Raw genomic sequence first — 15,735 nt, forward strand, 5'->3', positions numbered from 1 at the left:
AGGGCTGGAACGCGGCTCAGTGGTAGAGCGCTCGCCTAGCATGCTCGAAGCCCTGGGTTCGATTCCTCAGTCCTCATAAACAGGAAAAGTCAGAAGTGGCTCTGTGGTTCAGGTGGTAGAGTGCTAAGGGACAGCGCCCAGGCCCTGAGTTCAAGCCCTGGGACTGGCAAAAAAAAAAGCCAAATATACATCTGTCTTTAAGTAGAAATTCCTGTAGGTTTGGGCAACAGAAAAAAGCTTCAGGATTCTCGGTTGTATTTCTAGAATGGGCTCTCTAAAGGAAGGCGTGTCAGATAAGGGTGCTGCAGGGTAAAACTCTCGAGAAACCTAACGAGCTAGCATTCTTTCCTAAGGTTATAGGTCATCAGTGAACAGTAGCATGACTAAATTCATCACTCTGCATCACTCAGAATCTCAGGTCTCAAAAGGAAAAGGCTGAGGTTGGAAACAGTAGCAGTGTGCGCCTGTTCAGACAAGCCTCTGGCGGGAGCTAACAGGTGTCTGGAAACTTTACTGTTTTCCTCACAACCAAACTTTTATTTGCTTCTTGTTTGTTTTGTTTTGTTATTGAGACAGGATCTTACCATGTAGCCCTGCCTGGCCTCGAACTCATAATTCCAGGGCCTCAGTCTCCCCAATGGAGTGACAAGTGTGCATTTCCACACCACACACACACACACTCATACACATAAGTACACACAGCATTAAGATTGGTCTAAAGAGGCTTGAGTAAGGAAAATAGAAAAATTCTCTGTATTATAAATAAGATGGAGAAGGTGGATTAAAAATGATGAGCACTGTTGAGAAACCAAGCATGGTGGTACAAGAGGCTCAGGCAGGAAGACAAGCTACGTGGCGAGAACCTATCTCAAAAATAAAGAAGACAGAAGGAACGCACTTCCATGCATTGTGATCTTGAGAGATTTAATGCAACCGGAATGAGTTCATGTAATTAGAGCTTGGTATTACACTAGCACAGGGTGTGTGCTTTGAAAACTCCAAGTGAAAATTCCCACTCAAGATAGGATTGCCAACAGATTGCTGCAGGAATGGCAGTGGGTGAGCTGTGTGACCGGAGAAAACCCTTAGACACTCCCTAGCTTGCTGTCTACACTGCCCCGCGTGCCTTTGACATTTGGAAAGTCAGTTGATTCATCAGAGTGTTTGCTTTCCTACCGTAGCCGGCAGGTTCGTATGAAGAGACTTTGAAATGATAAACTCTAGGCAAGTATGCAGAAGAGGTGGCAAACATGGCCACTTCTGGTTACTGCGTTCATCTCCCATTTGGGTTTTAAGGGTGCAAAGAAGCCAAGAGAAGAACTTCATTTGCCCCAAGATACGGAGGGCTACCTCCCTATCGAAGGATACCCGTACCTTGTGCGTTCACTTATAATCGTTGTGCAAGTCTAAGTCTTTGGTTGTGCGTGTGCCTTCAGATTCCCTATTCTCAGCATGTCTTCCAAACTCCAGGTCGCTCTGGCTCAAGACAGTTGAGCAAACCAATAGTTGGCACGTCGAAAAGTATGAAAAAGTTCTAAGTGATCCTGAGTGCTCCAAGAATGGCATGCTCTCGTTGTCTAGATCATCTAACTAGAACCTAGTTAGATGCTATCAGTCATGGATTTGGAATATGCCCAGAGCTGTGAATCAAGTAACCAACTATGAAGCACAGTGATGAGGGAACTCAGTTTGGTCAGGAGAGTTGGGACTGAAAAAGCAGCTATGGAATTAGTAGAAACAAATGCTAGTTGGTACTGATTCAGACATCACCCGAGAAACCTGGCGCCTGTAGAAGTGTTGCAGAAAAATCACTCCAACCATGTTACCTGATAGGAATCCCACCAGTCCTGGGGAGCAGAACATTTCATATCGTTGACTGGTAGCCTTTAAATTGTTTCGCCAATCATCTGCTAGAGTTGAAAGGTGAGTGTCACAAATAATTCTTCCTTTTCATCTATGTCCCAGCAGGGAAAAACCCTTCTGTCTTTAGACCCCCCCCCCCACCACACACCCCTATGAGATAATCCTGCGATAATCCCCAGATTAGTGACCCAACCCTGGCTTTGCTGGTTGATTTCTAGGCCACTGATGTCAGGTCAAGTCTACATATAGGTCAGGGTGTGGTTTCCTGTATTGTGGACGCTGGGGAAAGGAAGAAGCTTGGTTCCTGCTGAAGATGGGGGTAGAGATGGCTAAAGGTCATCATCTTCATTTGGAAATTCTCCCATGGGCCACTTCCCTCTCCCCCCCCACTACTTTAGCTCCTGTTGTGATGTTCTTAGCTGTGTGGGGATGGAACCTTTGCTTCACAGCATCTTGTAAAATCAGGTCAAGGACTGCTCTGTTCAGAGACCCATAAAGACTGAGGGGGAAGGAAAGGTCTTCACCAGACCCATCATGGGGTAGCAGGGGATTTTTTGGTTGGTAGGAGGTAAAGTTGTGGTGATGGTTCTGGGGAGATTTGCAGATTGGTATTTTTTTCATATTTCTTGATGAAGAAATATGAAAAAGAGATGTTAGGTGATATTCCATTAGGTGATTTCTCTCGTACTGAGACCATGTGAGATGGTGGTTAAGATTTATTCCTTCCCCTTCCTCTTCTCCTTTCCTAATCCCTTTCCCTGGCCTAGCCTTCCCTTTCCCTTTCCCTTTCCTCCCTTTCCTTTTTCCTTTCCCTTTCCCTTTTCCTTTCCCTTTCCCTTCCAATTCCCTTCCCTTACTTTCTCTTCTCTTCCCTTCCAAATTATCTTGATGAAATTTGTAATGTGCTATAGGAAAGAAGTTGTAAAAATATACCCTTGTTTTCTTTTTCTTAATCACGAAGGTAAAACATTCACCCTTTCACCATTATGAAGTTATCTGTGAGTCTGTTATAGTATATACAACAACCATACTAGTTGTTACAGTTATGGAAGTTTCTTGAATGTTTATTAAATATTTCAAATACTGATCAGTTTCTGATCAACTGAGATGACCTTCTGCTTTTTGGACTTTCACTGTTGTGCCATGGACCACTGTCACGTTAAACAAGTACCAGAATATTCTTGACAAATACCCAAGAGGCAGGGCTTTCCTCACTGTGATTCAGTCAAACAACAAACCTTTCCAGGGATCTGCCGGACAGGTCAGATCATGATGAGTTTCCTGGAAGGGGCTTTTACAGAAAGTTCCAAGGCGCTCTGCTCCCTCCATTTGCTGCCAGGCTACTGGCTTCACAGTTTCTCTGTTTCATTATTGGGAGCTCAGAAGAGGGGGCCGTGGCTAGGTAATAAGCCTTTAATAGTAGCAGCAAGTTCAAATGCTGAAAGAAAAATGTTAATTTTAACAAAATTTCTCACCGTGCTCACTTTTTTTATGAAGAAGGATATATTTCATGAACCTGATACTACCATTCTGAAAATGTTCTCTCCTCATCTTCCAGAGTTTCTTTGCTCTTGCTTAGAGAATAAGATTCAGAAAGAGCATAAAAATTCAAGAAGTAGAAAAATACATAGACACGCAGAAAAACACATAGACACACAGACACACATACTTCTGCGTCACATAGAAGTTCATCACCAGTTTAAGGACCATTCTTTCTGGATTTTTTTCCCCTAGATATCCATAATATTTATTGATCTTTTCTGATTGTAATAGTGATACTGTGATAAACATAAAAGAAATTTGAGGAGAAGAGAATGTGGCAATTGCTGTCTAAAGAGAAGATGAAGTTGGGGAAGAAGAGAGTCCAAGTTGGAAAATGCAGAATAATATAAAAATGAAAATTAGGACTATTCATCATTCTGTCATCCAGAGAGAAGTAGTGGTGATTAGTGAAGTGTTTCCTTCCTTTTTAATTCCTAACTACAATACAGATGCTGTACATCCACAGCCTCTCTCTCTCTCTCTCTCTCTCTCTCTCTCTCTCACACACACACACACACACACACACACACATACACACACGTGTATACATGCACAAATGTAGTAAATATATCTGAGTATATTTTAAGCAAACTCCCGGCATGTGGTGGTTTATGTCTTTCCCTTATCATTGCATAATGAACATTTTTCTTATCTACACTTTTGAAGTGCCCATATGTCAATCAAACAGATATGTTTAGGGGGTCAGTTACCCCATTTGGACAATTGTGCTGTATTCGGTGTTGCGGTATCATGAGACACATCGCCCCAAGGTTGTTATAGGTGCTGTCCGCACCTCTGATTAGATCACTAAGATAATTGCCCCAAATTCCCTTTTACAATTTTAAATATCAAGTCTTGTAGCAAATATTTTCATTTTATACAAAGGTCATGGCTGCATTGGAACACAGAACTGTCCAGACATGTTCTCTCTTTCGGCTGTGTTGTGTAAAGCGCGTCATTCAGATGTAAGCGTGTGCGGGTTTTGCACAGTGACTGCGCTCGCGTGACTGTCTCCAGGGTGGGTGTGCAGGCGGGGACCGGCGGCCATGCCGCGCTTTGCCGCGCACCGTGGCGAGGCGGGAACGCAGAGACAGCCGCACTTCGTTGGCAAGAGTAGGAGCGATTACGTGCTTGGTTCTCGTGGGGTTCAGACTGTAGGTCACGGGATGCTGAGCAGGGGATCTTCAAGTGGGGTCTGTTGTAGGCCAAAGTCAGAAAGAGGGGAGCCTGGGGGGCGAAGCTTGCTTGTTGGTAGGCTTGGCCATTCGAAACTCAGGCTGGCTGCAGAGACCTTGGACTTGCCATTATTAGATGGTATGTATTCTCTGAATACCTACTACTAATTTCCTAACATCTGGAGGAAAGGCTTGGATACTAAAGTTGGATAATCTCAGTTCTCCTACTTTCTGTCCAGGTGATGTGATCTGAAATAAGACATTTGAGTTTTTCTGTCTTGAAAGTTCCTCATTCCTAACATGAAATCAGCAGCATGGACTTCCCAAGCATGTGGACGATACCAGCGCCCAGCACCCGGCTGATACCGAGTCAAGCACGTGGACGACGCCAGCGCCCAGCACCCGGCCGATACCGAGTGCGCTCTTCTCCTCCCACACGATACAGGCCATTTTCTCAAGAAATCCACAGTCAAAGGTCAAGAGAAAGAACAGGAAATTCAATAAATAGAGTCCATGTTAGGTGTGAAGTAATATGGTCAGATAAAGAAAGCAGAGATATGGGAAAGAAAAATACAGGTTAGTTTTCATCTGTTTTACCTCAGTTTCTTACGACAAGAAAATAGGGTATCTCCAAACAAGTAAGCGACGGCAAGGTCTGTGTGGCCACACGCGGCTTTGGGCTTTGGGTCATGTTCAGCTTGGGTCCCTTCCTTCAGCTCTGGGCTGAGCAGGGAAACTGTGATGTCCTGTGTTGTTCGTCGCTTTATATCTGTTGTTATGACAGATGTGTGGCGCTGGGTCCTGTGGACAAGGTTCGTTTGTCTACGGTGCTGGAGGCTGTAAGGCCCCGCCAGGGGACATCACAGGGCAGGAGCGAGAAGGAAAACGTCCACCGTCTGTGTGGGGACAGGCCACGTCGTGCGTGGGGACAGGCCACGTGCGTGGGGACAGGCCACGTGTGTGGGGACAGGCCACGTCGTGCGTGGGGACAGGCCACGTGTGTGGGGACAGGCCACGTCGTGCGTGGGGACAGGCCACGTGCCCCGAGTGGCCGTGCTGCAGTTACCCACTCCTTAAGACGGAGCAGGTCTCCGGGGAACGGCGGTAAGCATCTCTCCGGTGCCACCTCTTCAGGGTTCCTCAGCCCCCCGATGTTGTTCCAGAACATCTTTCCAGCACCTGAACCCTTGGAGTCCCAACGCATAGCACAGATGCGGTGGCAGGTTTCGCTGTGTCTTTCCTGAATCCCAAAGAAAACTTTTTTATTCTTCCATTTTCTAAGTCACATCCGGAGCTTTCTCTAGAATCAATACCATGGTATTCACACCATGCGTGTGTTGTTCAGAACCATTTCCTGAGTAACTACGAGGTAGACGTAACGTGTCTAATCCCGACCGCTCTCTCTTCCTCACAAAGTGTTACGTGTGTTCTTCTGCTAGAATAGGTAAGCTTTGTGGGCGGAGGGAAGAAGCGTGGAAAAAGAAGTTTATATAAAAACTTTGGAAAAGTGTGAATACAGCCTGCACGAGAGCCTAAGAATACAACTAATGGGAATTCTGGAATTTTCTTTCTGTGACAGAGTTCAGAGGACAGGCTTATATAACTCAAGAGAGGCAGAAAGGTGAGTGGTCTGGAGAGAAGGTAAGGGTGTGGGCTTCTGGAAGGTAAAGCCTTACAGAAAGGGCAGGGGGTACGAAGAAGATGGGAAAAATAAGTATATATAATTACGTATACACATACATGTAATCAAGTTATATAGGTGTATATGTATACACGTGTTTGTGTATATTATACATATATACATGTATACGCATGCACATACATATAAATATACATGCAGGTAAATATCCATATGTATGTATATGAAGATGAAACACAACATGAAGATCAAACGGGGTACACAGAATGAGTATGCGTACCAGGTGTGTTGGGGCATGCCTGTAGTCTCAGCTACTGAAGAGGCAGCGATCCTGAGGAGTACAGTTCACAGCTAGCGGAGGGAAACCAGTTAGTGAAATCCCACCTCACCCGGTACGGGGAGCAGGGTGGCACACAGTCACGGCAGGGCATCGGTCCGAGGACATGGCTTACAGTCGGCTCGGGGCCAGAGCACAAGATGCTGTCGGAAAAAGACCTAAGCAGAAAAAGGGTGGGGGGGTGCAGTTCAAAGGGGAGACATCGTGTCTACCACGTATAAGGCCCTGAGTTCAAACCCCAATACTGCCCCAAAGAAAACAAAATGGCCATAAAACAGGGACAGGAGGATGTGGAACACGGGGGTGGGGGGGTGGGGAGCAGCAAACGTTGGAGACCTTGAACAACAGAAAGGAAAAAGGAGTCGTTCTATGACGTTCTTAAGGGATGATTAGGACACAATAAAAGGACCAATGAAATAAACGAGGGCACCTGTGACCAGAAACCCACAAGCCGGTGTTGTGCCTGGGGCTCGGCCGTCGGGCAAGGCCTGCGGCAGCTTCTTGAGGCTTCTGAGTGAGTTGGAGATTCTTCCAGAGTTCCCGGTATTGATGCCTACCACCGTTCTTCCTAGAGTTTCATTCTAGCCAACGATCTTCCTTTCTTCTACCTCGTTCTGTAATACGTGATCAAGTTTTTCATGGTTAGGCGAGTGGGTGAAATGAGAGATGGTACCGTGACGACGCTTCCAGGTGGCCCGGGGACCTGACGGGTTTATCTGTGTGTCTGTTGCCATTCTCCTCCGGCTCTGTGAGTCAGCGGCCTATTTTATTCTCATAAAGAACCCTCACCCACGAGGATTCTGCCGCCTGTGGACGCTGGGATGTCCCCTGAGCGGAGGGGATTCGGTTATGGTGGGCGGAGGACCATCCCACTAAGAGCCGGCCTTGTCACACACCACCGTAAGGCCCCAAAGGCCTGAGCTCGGAGACCGCTGGCCACATCCTCAGCTGTGCCGTCCCCAGGGCCACAGGGGCGTGTGGCAGAGCTCCACCAAGGCTCTGAGGAGTTGCGGCAGGAGACGCATGGCTGTGGTAGCGGTCGTGGAGAGGTGTGAGGATCCACGTGGAAGAGCTCTGGGCCCTCGTCCAGCTCTAGTACGTGAACAGCCTTCTCCTAACTGGCCTTGGCCATTTTGTTTACAACACAGCGGGCAGCAGCGGGAGGGTCAGGGTGGCCGTGCTCTGTGTGTGTGATCAGATCTTCTTCCTGAGCCCTGTGGCTTCCCAGCGGTCTGAAGGACGGTCTTGGTGTTCTGTGTTCTACGCTGAGTCTTGGCCCAGAGCTTGGGCCTGGCGGCTCCGGTGCGGAGAGGCGTCTGAGGCCCTCGGGGGCTGCGGGCTGTGCTGTGCGCTGCACTGGCCCTCTCTGGGCAGAGGGGCGACCCGCTGTGGGGTTCGTTTCCTGTGCCCTTTGCTTTGGGGCCGCTCACCGTCTGTCTGGCTGCGGACCGGGCGATGTCTGACACCGTCGCTCAGTCATCTCTTTCACACAGTGTCGCCGCCGCCACGCCGGCCAGGTGCTTCTGAAAACTCCAGCTTCGGAGTTAACTTGTTCAGCACCTCCTGGCTGGCGCCCTAGAGGAACACACTTTGGAAAAGACCGTCTGGGTCCAAGACCTAATCTAGTCTTCCAGAAAGCCCTGGCGACACTACCGTGTCCTTCTAGACTGCGATGTGGGGGCCTGGCTGTCTAGATTTCATGTCTTGTCTACGTAATATCCAGGCCCGGCCGGCGGGCGGCAGGGCCCGATGCAGACAGCCTTGATGTCGCGCCCAGCCTGTTTCTCTGTGTCCAGGTTTGCACGAGTCTCGCTGGTGTCTGAGAACAGGTCTGAGAGGCAGAGAGGCCGGGCTCCTGCGCCTGCCACCCTCAGACACACCTGGTCTAAATTCTCCTCACCTCCAGCGCACTCGCAGCCTCTGAGGGACGGCTGGTCGCGCTTAGCCTCTGTTTGACCTCATGGCGTTATTTGCAGGATTAGAAGAAATGGTATTTTTCATGACGTGCAGTTGCTCAGCACACAGAGGAGCCTCAGCGAATGGTGGCTCCTGGAACAAAGGTGTGCACACGCACTAAGTAAAACCCAAACCTGGCAGCCCTGGTATTCACTGTCCTATCCGCTCAGGGCGCTGCTCCTCCTCCTAAACATGGACCATCATCGAACACGTATTCTACCAGAATGGTGTCTGGGCACGGACTTATTTGCATTGGGTCATGTGATCCGTCGATCTTTAAGTCTCTGCTCAATTGCTTTCATCTTAGTACAGCCCATTTTAATTGCTTTATTTAAAATTGTGAGTGCACCATCCAATCCCCTAGCCCCATCTTCCCCCTCAGGGACATCTAATAACTCATCGCACATTTACTTGTTATGTTTCCATACTTACTTATTCTTGTTCACGCTTCCTCTTTAGAATGTCAGTTCCACAAAGATAAAGAGTAAAAGAAGTTGAATTTATGCATCCTAAATGCCCACACAGGGCATGAGGGCCAAAAATACATCTGACCCTAACGATTCCCTGTTTCACAGATAGTGACGTGACTCATGTTAAACTATGAAATCACCGAAGGGGCTAGCTGATCGTCTTCCCAGTCTGGACCTCATTCTGATTTTGCTAGCCCAGCTTGTGATGATTTATCTTCAACTTGTCATCAACGAGTTTCACCGGGGGCTTTTCAAGGGACGTTAGCCAGAATCATCGGAAAACCCTCGCGCTGGCGTGGGGGAGTACGGCTGCCACCCCATCCCGGAGCCTTTGCCGGCAGAGCTGGGTGCCCAGGGAAGGGGGGGGAAGGCCTTGTCTCTCCCGCCCCCCCCCCCGGCCACCCAGCCAGGACCCACCAGGAGTGACTGCTGTTCCCCAGAGCCTTGCCTGTCTTTGGGGTTACTTACAGCCGTCAGCCAGGTTTGAGTTTCTTTCCTTTTTTCATCCTTGACAATTAAGTTTTGCCGTCTGTCCCTTGTCCGACGTAAATCACGAGGGTACTGTGTCACTTTTCAGATTCTGAGTGACAGGTATGTCCCTGTGTCTTAAGAGTTTATGAGAGCCTTCGGGTGAAATCAGTGGGTAAGAAGCAAAGCAGGCAAGGAGCACAGGAATCCACACAAGTGGGCCACGTGCTCCTGGAATACACGTGAGGTTTGTGTTCTGCTTGCCAGCATCAGACGCGGTGCAGACGGCAGGCTCTTGCTCTGCCTTGCTCAGAAGCTGCTAGCCTCACTCTGCTGGCGTGTCTTCTGTCTAGCTCTTGCTAGCCGCTCTCCCTGGGCTCCTCGCCTGTCCTGACGGCCCCGGTCCACAGACCACCTCAGCCCCTGGAGTGGGCACGGCGGCTTCCATGTGGAGCCAGCGGCTGGCCAGCCGCACACAGACTCACCCTCAGTACCCCGTGGGAACCCAGGGCTGTTACTGTGGACGCTGAACACGAGTTCTTCCCTCTGCAGGGGCTTGTGAGAGGTTCAGTATTTTTTCTGTCTTTTTATTCCCTCTCCCAATGAAATCTCCACATTTTCTTTACTGACATCGTTTACATTTGTTCCCAGAAAAATGTGACAGAGAGGTAAACAAAACTGACCAAAAGATACTTTGAGTAGATTTCGTAAGCTAAGCCAGAAGTAGGCAAATTTCCTATTTTAGCCTTACAAAGGAGTCCACATGCATATGTTATTCTTTGGAAATAACTCACAATGAGACGTTGTGTTGAGTCTCGTGGCAAGGTTAGTTTAGGAGCAATCTTATTTGCAGATTTTTGCAAACAGTGATTTGCAAACGGAGTGGCAGGGATGCCACCTTTGAGTGTGAAGGAAACCCAAAAGATATTGCTGTGGACGTGGTTAGGGTTGTTAGTGGTCTGTAGTCACTCAGATACATGTAAGAAAACCATCACTAACTTAATAACAGTTTGGGAACTTAGGCAAGTCGTCAGTTTGGAGAATTAAGTCACTCTTCTCTCCATCTGCAGACTTCCGGCTTTCAGTCCAGCAGAGAAATGCAGCCTAGTGCTGTTTCCCAGAACAGCCACACGGTGGAGAAATGACACATCAGCCGGGCGCGTGGGGCCTCCGAAAGCGAAGGCTTCGATCCCGACTGAGTCACCCCCTCCCTGAGCTCCCCCCCCCCCCCCCCCCCCCGCAGGCTGCTGCCGCCCGGGAACAGAAACGTCCTGAGTTTACATGACAGAAAAACACACAAACTGTGGTTAGGATTCTACCGCAGACCATACAGGACACTCTTTCTCTTCTAGTTTCTTCTCTGAAAGAGATGTTTGGATGCTGGCATGTACCGCGTCTGCTTTCTTTGTCTTGTCTGTAAATCGGTGCGTTCAATGAAAACCACTGATTTGCTGTGCACCCTGTATTCCTTCTGTCTTACTTCGGTACCTCCTGGCTGGTCGGCTTCCTAGCTGTCCCCACACGGGCTCTCCCTCTGAGTGACTGCATCAGATCTGCGCTTCCTTTCTTTCCCTCTCAGCCACGGGTTAGAGCCACACCTTCTGAAGGCCACCGGGGAATTTTATAAGGTCATACCCAAGGCTGCTTTCTTAGCCCTTATTTCCCGTCTGAAAACTCTCTAGTTTTGCTCCTTGATTCTAACTGGTTGAACCTTCTTGCTCCTTCTTCACTCATCCCTTTCTGGCCTTGAGAGGCTCTTCCTTCTCTGTGTGTCTGCTAACGACTGGTCTACCTAGAGCTCTGTCTTCTGTTGCTGCCCTCAGTAAGTTTCCTTGGGGCATCTCTTCACGGTGGTAGGAAGGAGTAAAGGACAGGAGGCACTGAACAGACAACACGATGCAGACGGGTTTAGATATGTTACTTTTGAGATTTCCTTGGAATACATAACACTAGGAGAGTCGGGTACTGGCGATGATCACCAGCATCACCATCTAGTTTCCCAACCCAGATGTAGAGGAGTCATGACAGCTTTTTTTTTTTCCCAGAACCTTCTTCATCTAGGCAATCAGCAAGATCTAGTGGCTTTTAACCCTTAAATGCACTTTTGAATGAATATCTTTAGATGCATCACTGTGACCTCTGTTCTAGGCCCTTATCTTTTTCCTAGATCATTGCATTTATATATGTCTTCTCTCTCCTTCTGGATTCCCTTAAAAAAGATCTCTGTAATGTAGAAAAATACATTCTTCACATTCATTTATCTTCCTGACTTAACACTTTCAGTGGTTTCTTATCACTTACAGATTAGAACATAAAATTCTTTTTGGGGGCAGGGGTCTGGTCGTGGGGCCTGAACTCTGGGCCTGGGCACTGTCCCTCAGCTCTTCAGCTCAAGGCTAGCGCTCTACCACTTGAGCCACAGCACCACTTCCGGCTTTTTTCTTTTTGCTTATGTGGTGCTGAGGAATCGAACCCAGGGCCTCAGGCATGCAAGGCGAGCGCTCTACCACTGAGCCACCTTCCCAGCCCAAGAACATAAAATTCTTAATACAGCTTGCAATATCTTACTTGCCTGGTTTATGTCTTTGGGATTCTATCTCTGGATGCATAGCTTGGGCTCATTTCTTACCAGTCCTTACTTTAGTGTTATTGTCTAGTGGTACCAGCTGTTTTAGTCACTCAGCGTCTCTGTGTAGGTGGCTTTATTGGCTGTGTTCCCTTTGCCTCCAATTCCCTCCACCTGTCTTTGTCCTAACAGCTCCTACTCCTCTTTCCACCTGCTGATGACATGGTATCCTTTCTAAGAAGCTTTTATTTGATCTTGAGCTGGACCGTCCGTCCGTCCAATTTCTCACTCTCCAGAACACAGTTGACCTGCCCACACGTTAGCAAAATGATACGCTACATCTCTGACTCCTCTCGGAGTCAATAGTTCTTCGAAAGGGGAGATTATATCTATTCACTGTCTATGTCTCCAGTTCCTACCATGGGGTGTAGTCCAAAATGAATGTTCACTAAAATTTGCTGGAACAGACCTCAACATTTTGGAGGCTCCAGAGTTCTTGAGTAGGCTCAGTCAGGTCTACTGCAGTTCTGAGAAAACTTAATTATGGTTTAAGCCAAATCCAGCTTCCTGAAAGAGAAAAGACTTGGCTTAAAGTCTGGACTACTAGAAAGAAGTGAGAGGTATCATGAGACGGCATTAGATGAGCAAAGGGAGAAGACGTGTGTGGCGAGCCCAATGATGACCAATGCGTGTCAGAGCTGAGCAGGGGTGTGAATTGATTCAGTTGTTAGGAGCGTCTCCTGGGAGGCGATGGAGATGGGAGGCAGGAGGGGCCTGTGGCAGCCGGCAGCTGTCCTTCGCAAGCGCGGCATTCCAGATGGAATACTGCCCATGTGACAGGTGCGCGTGAGCTCTGTGGCTTTGCGTTGGTGGAGGGACGAGGGGAGTCTGCATGAAAGGCCCAGAAGCAAGGCCCTGGTGACCAGGATCTCAGGGTGCGTGATGCAGACTCGGGCGTTGCTGCCTCAGGGCTGCACGAGCTGCACTATCCTGAGCTGCCGGAAGCTGCCATCCGGGAGGGACACGGAGGCCCAAGGTGCAGTCTGGTAGGAAAGGCAAGAAGAGTCATTGGAAGCCCAGGGTCGTGTAAAACAGAAGAGTATAAAAGGTAGATATATACAATCACATATGGGTGTATACGGGTGGATATATGTATATGCACACATATATACCTTGTTATATGTATATATGCACATATATATGACAAAATGGAAGAGGTATGTACATAAAACAAAATTTCCAACCATGACAAACACTGTAACATACATAGTGTACAAATGGCCAGAATATGAGAGACACGGTCAACGCCCAACACCACCAGCACCAGGAAATGGGTACATCCACGAGGAGTCTGGGGCCGAGGGGAGAGGGGCTGACAGATGGAGGGGGCGGGGAGGAGGACGCAGGGAAGAATCACTGCTCACACCGCAGCATGGAGAGAAGGAAGGGGAAGGTGGGCCACACGGGTCGGGAGCATTGTACCCGTAAACCGCTTCGTTAGGTGGCATCTCCTTTGTGTAGCTACTTAAAGATAATAATTTTTAATAGAACAATGAGTATTCCAGTGGAAAAACGGGCAGAGAACATATAAGGAAGCAGGAAATTTATAACAACAAATACTAAACAACATGCAAAAAAGTGTTCAATTTCAATCCAAATAAAAGACACAATTTTATTGTTTAGCAAATGGGAAAATTTTAAATGATAAGAACAAAACTCATAGTTTGCAGTCACATGGGAAATAGGTACTTGGTAGAACACTAAACTTATACAAACATTATAGCAGTTTGGTGACATTTATGTTTGAGTCAGTACTTCGCTTCAGTAAGTTTTTGAAAAAAATCTCTTAAAAATTGGTGCTTGGCATCAATATTTAAACATTAAGGCATTTGTTTTAATTTTACATATATGTCGTACAAAGTATACCGTGAACTCTAGAAGATCTTCAGTTATTAACACAGTCTTTGCCTTGAACTGTTTTTCCTTTAACTATCTCATGGTTGTCATAGTTGAAACCAATTCTTACGTTCATCTGTCATTTCCATTGGTTAATCAGCCCCAAGCCCCGGGTTCATGCCAAAGGACTGGCACTAAAAAACCAAACGGAAGAGACACACAATTAGATTCTGAGGCGGTAGTATGGGTCACCCGACCCCCGTGACCGAATGAATGTACTCACCGTCTCTAGCAGTACCGACACAGACTGCTGGGCCGACGAAACTGAACGGAGATGGATCCAGGAATCGCCCAGGACGTGGTGCTGGGGGAGGGGTGAATGATCACATTTCTCACCGCTTCCCTCTCCAAGCTCCGCTCACACGAGAACCAGTCATGGGCTGAACTTCAATCGTGGCCGTCGTATTCAGAACTACATGCCATTTGCTCTGATTCCACTTTTAGGTTCCCACATTGCAGCCCCACCATGACAGCTGCTCTGGTACAGCAATACAGTCATTAGGAGTTACCTAATGTCACCTGGTTATCTTCGTGAGCGACACCTTCTGTCTCTGAGATCTGGCCGGAGGTTCAGCAGATCGCGGGTACACAGTGAGCACCAAAGCTCTGGACTACTGGAATGGATCCTAGTGGCCTCCATTTCCTGCAACATTTCCACCAGGTTTTGCTGGTGGGGAACTGTCTCATCTCTAGATCGTAGGAGTTGCGGCCTAGGAGACGTAGAAGGGAAGGAGGGGTAGGGAGGGAGTAAGTCGCTCCGGTACAGAGGCCCCTGGGATTTCTAGTCTACACATGTCTTTTACTGCGATGTTTGTGGGTGCTGGGTGAACAGACTTGGTGGCCTCCTGTGTGTTTCTGCCTGGCTCCCGCTGAGTAAGTCCTGCTGGTTTCCGGCTGCATAGATTGCCAGCCTGGGAGGAAACTGAATAGCAAAACATTGAGCGTAAGCAGAGCATGTCTTCTGACGTGAGCGCTACTTTTCAGACGCTGCTTTTGGTGTTTTTTGTGTATGTTTTTTTTTTCTGCGTTTGATGACTAGCCAGAGTGCTACTCTCAGGAGAGAAATAAATCTTCTTGTCTCTTTCTGGAGGGCAACTCCCTGCCTCTTGAGCAAGCTTTTTGCATGTCTCCAAGTCTGTTTAAAGTCAGACTCTTCACTATTGCCTTTGTAGTCACTGAAACGTTTTTTGTTAGCCTTACCTGAGGAGACAGTAAATAGGTGGATCCTAAGTGCTTTATGTGCTTAGATTATTCTTGCACATGATCATTGGATCTTGTTCATAATGATAGCAACCAATGTCTAGTCTCTACTTGTACTATGAATTATTACATACTTTGCATACATTACTAGAATAAACTCTCTATGGGTAAAGATCTTTCTAGTGATCAGGACAGGTTTCACTGAGCTCCCCAAAGTTCCAAAGCCTGAGCAAAACAGATATTGACCACCAGCCAGACCAAGTCCAGTGCAAACCGCCAGGGACTCTGCATCCCAGGACGCATCCTCTCAGCCTGGGCCCGGCCCTCGGAGATGGATGCATCCGAGGTGACATTTCTTATTGCTCATGGGTCCCCTGGAACTGAGAGCTCAGCATGTCTCTCCACAGGCCATGTGGAGAAGCAGCAGACGGAGGTGAAAACAGCAACAAAGGGAAAACATAAGCCCCACGTCCAAGGAAAAGGCACAGTAGGTGGAGGAGAGAGCCCAGTACTGGCTAGTTTCAGTGATGTTGGAATCTAGAGTTGTTTAGCACCTGGTGCTG

The sequence above is a fragment of the Dipodomys merriami genome, unplaced genomic scaffold, assembly GCF_024711535.1.
Source record: "Dipodomys merriami isolate MVZ:Mamm:240054 unplaced genomic scaffold, mDipMer1.0.p SCAF_1023, whole genome shotgun sequence".
Taxonomy (NCBI): domain Eukaryota; kingdom Metazoa; phylum Chordata; class Mammalia; order Rodentia; family Heteromyidae; genus Dipodomys; species Dipodomys merriami.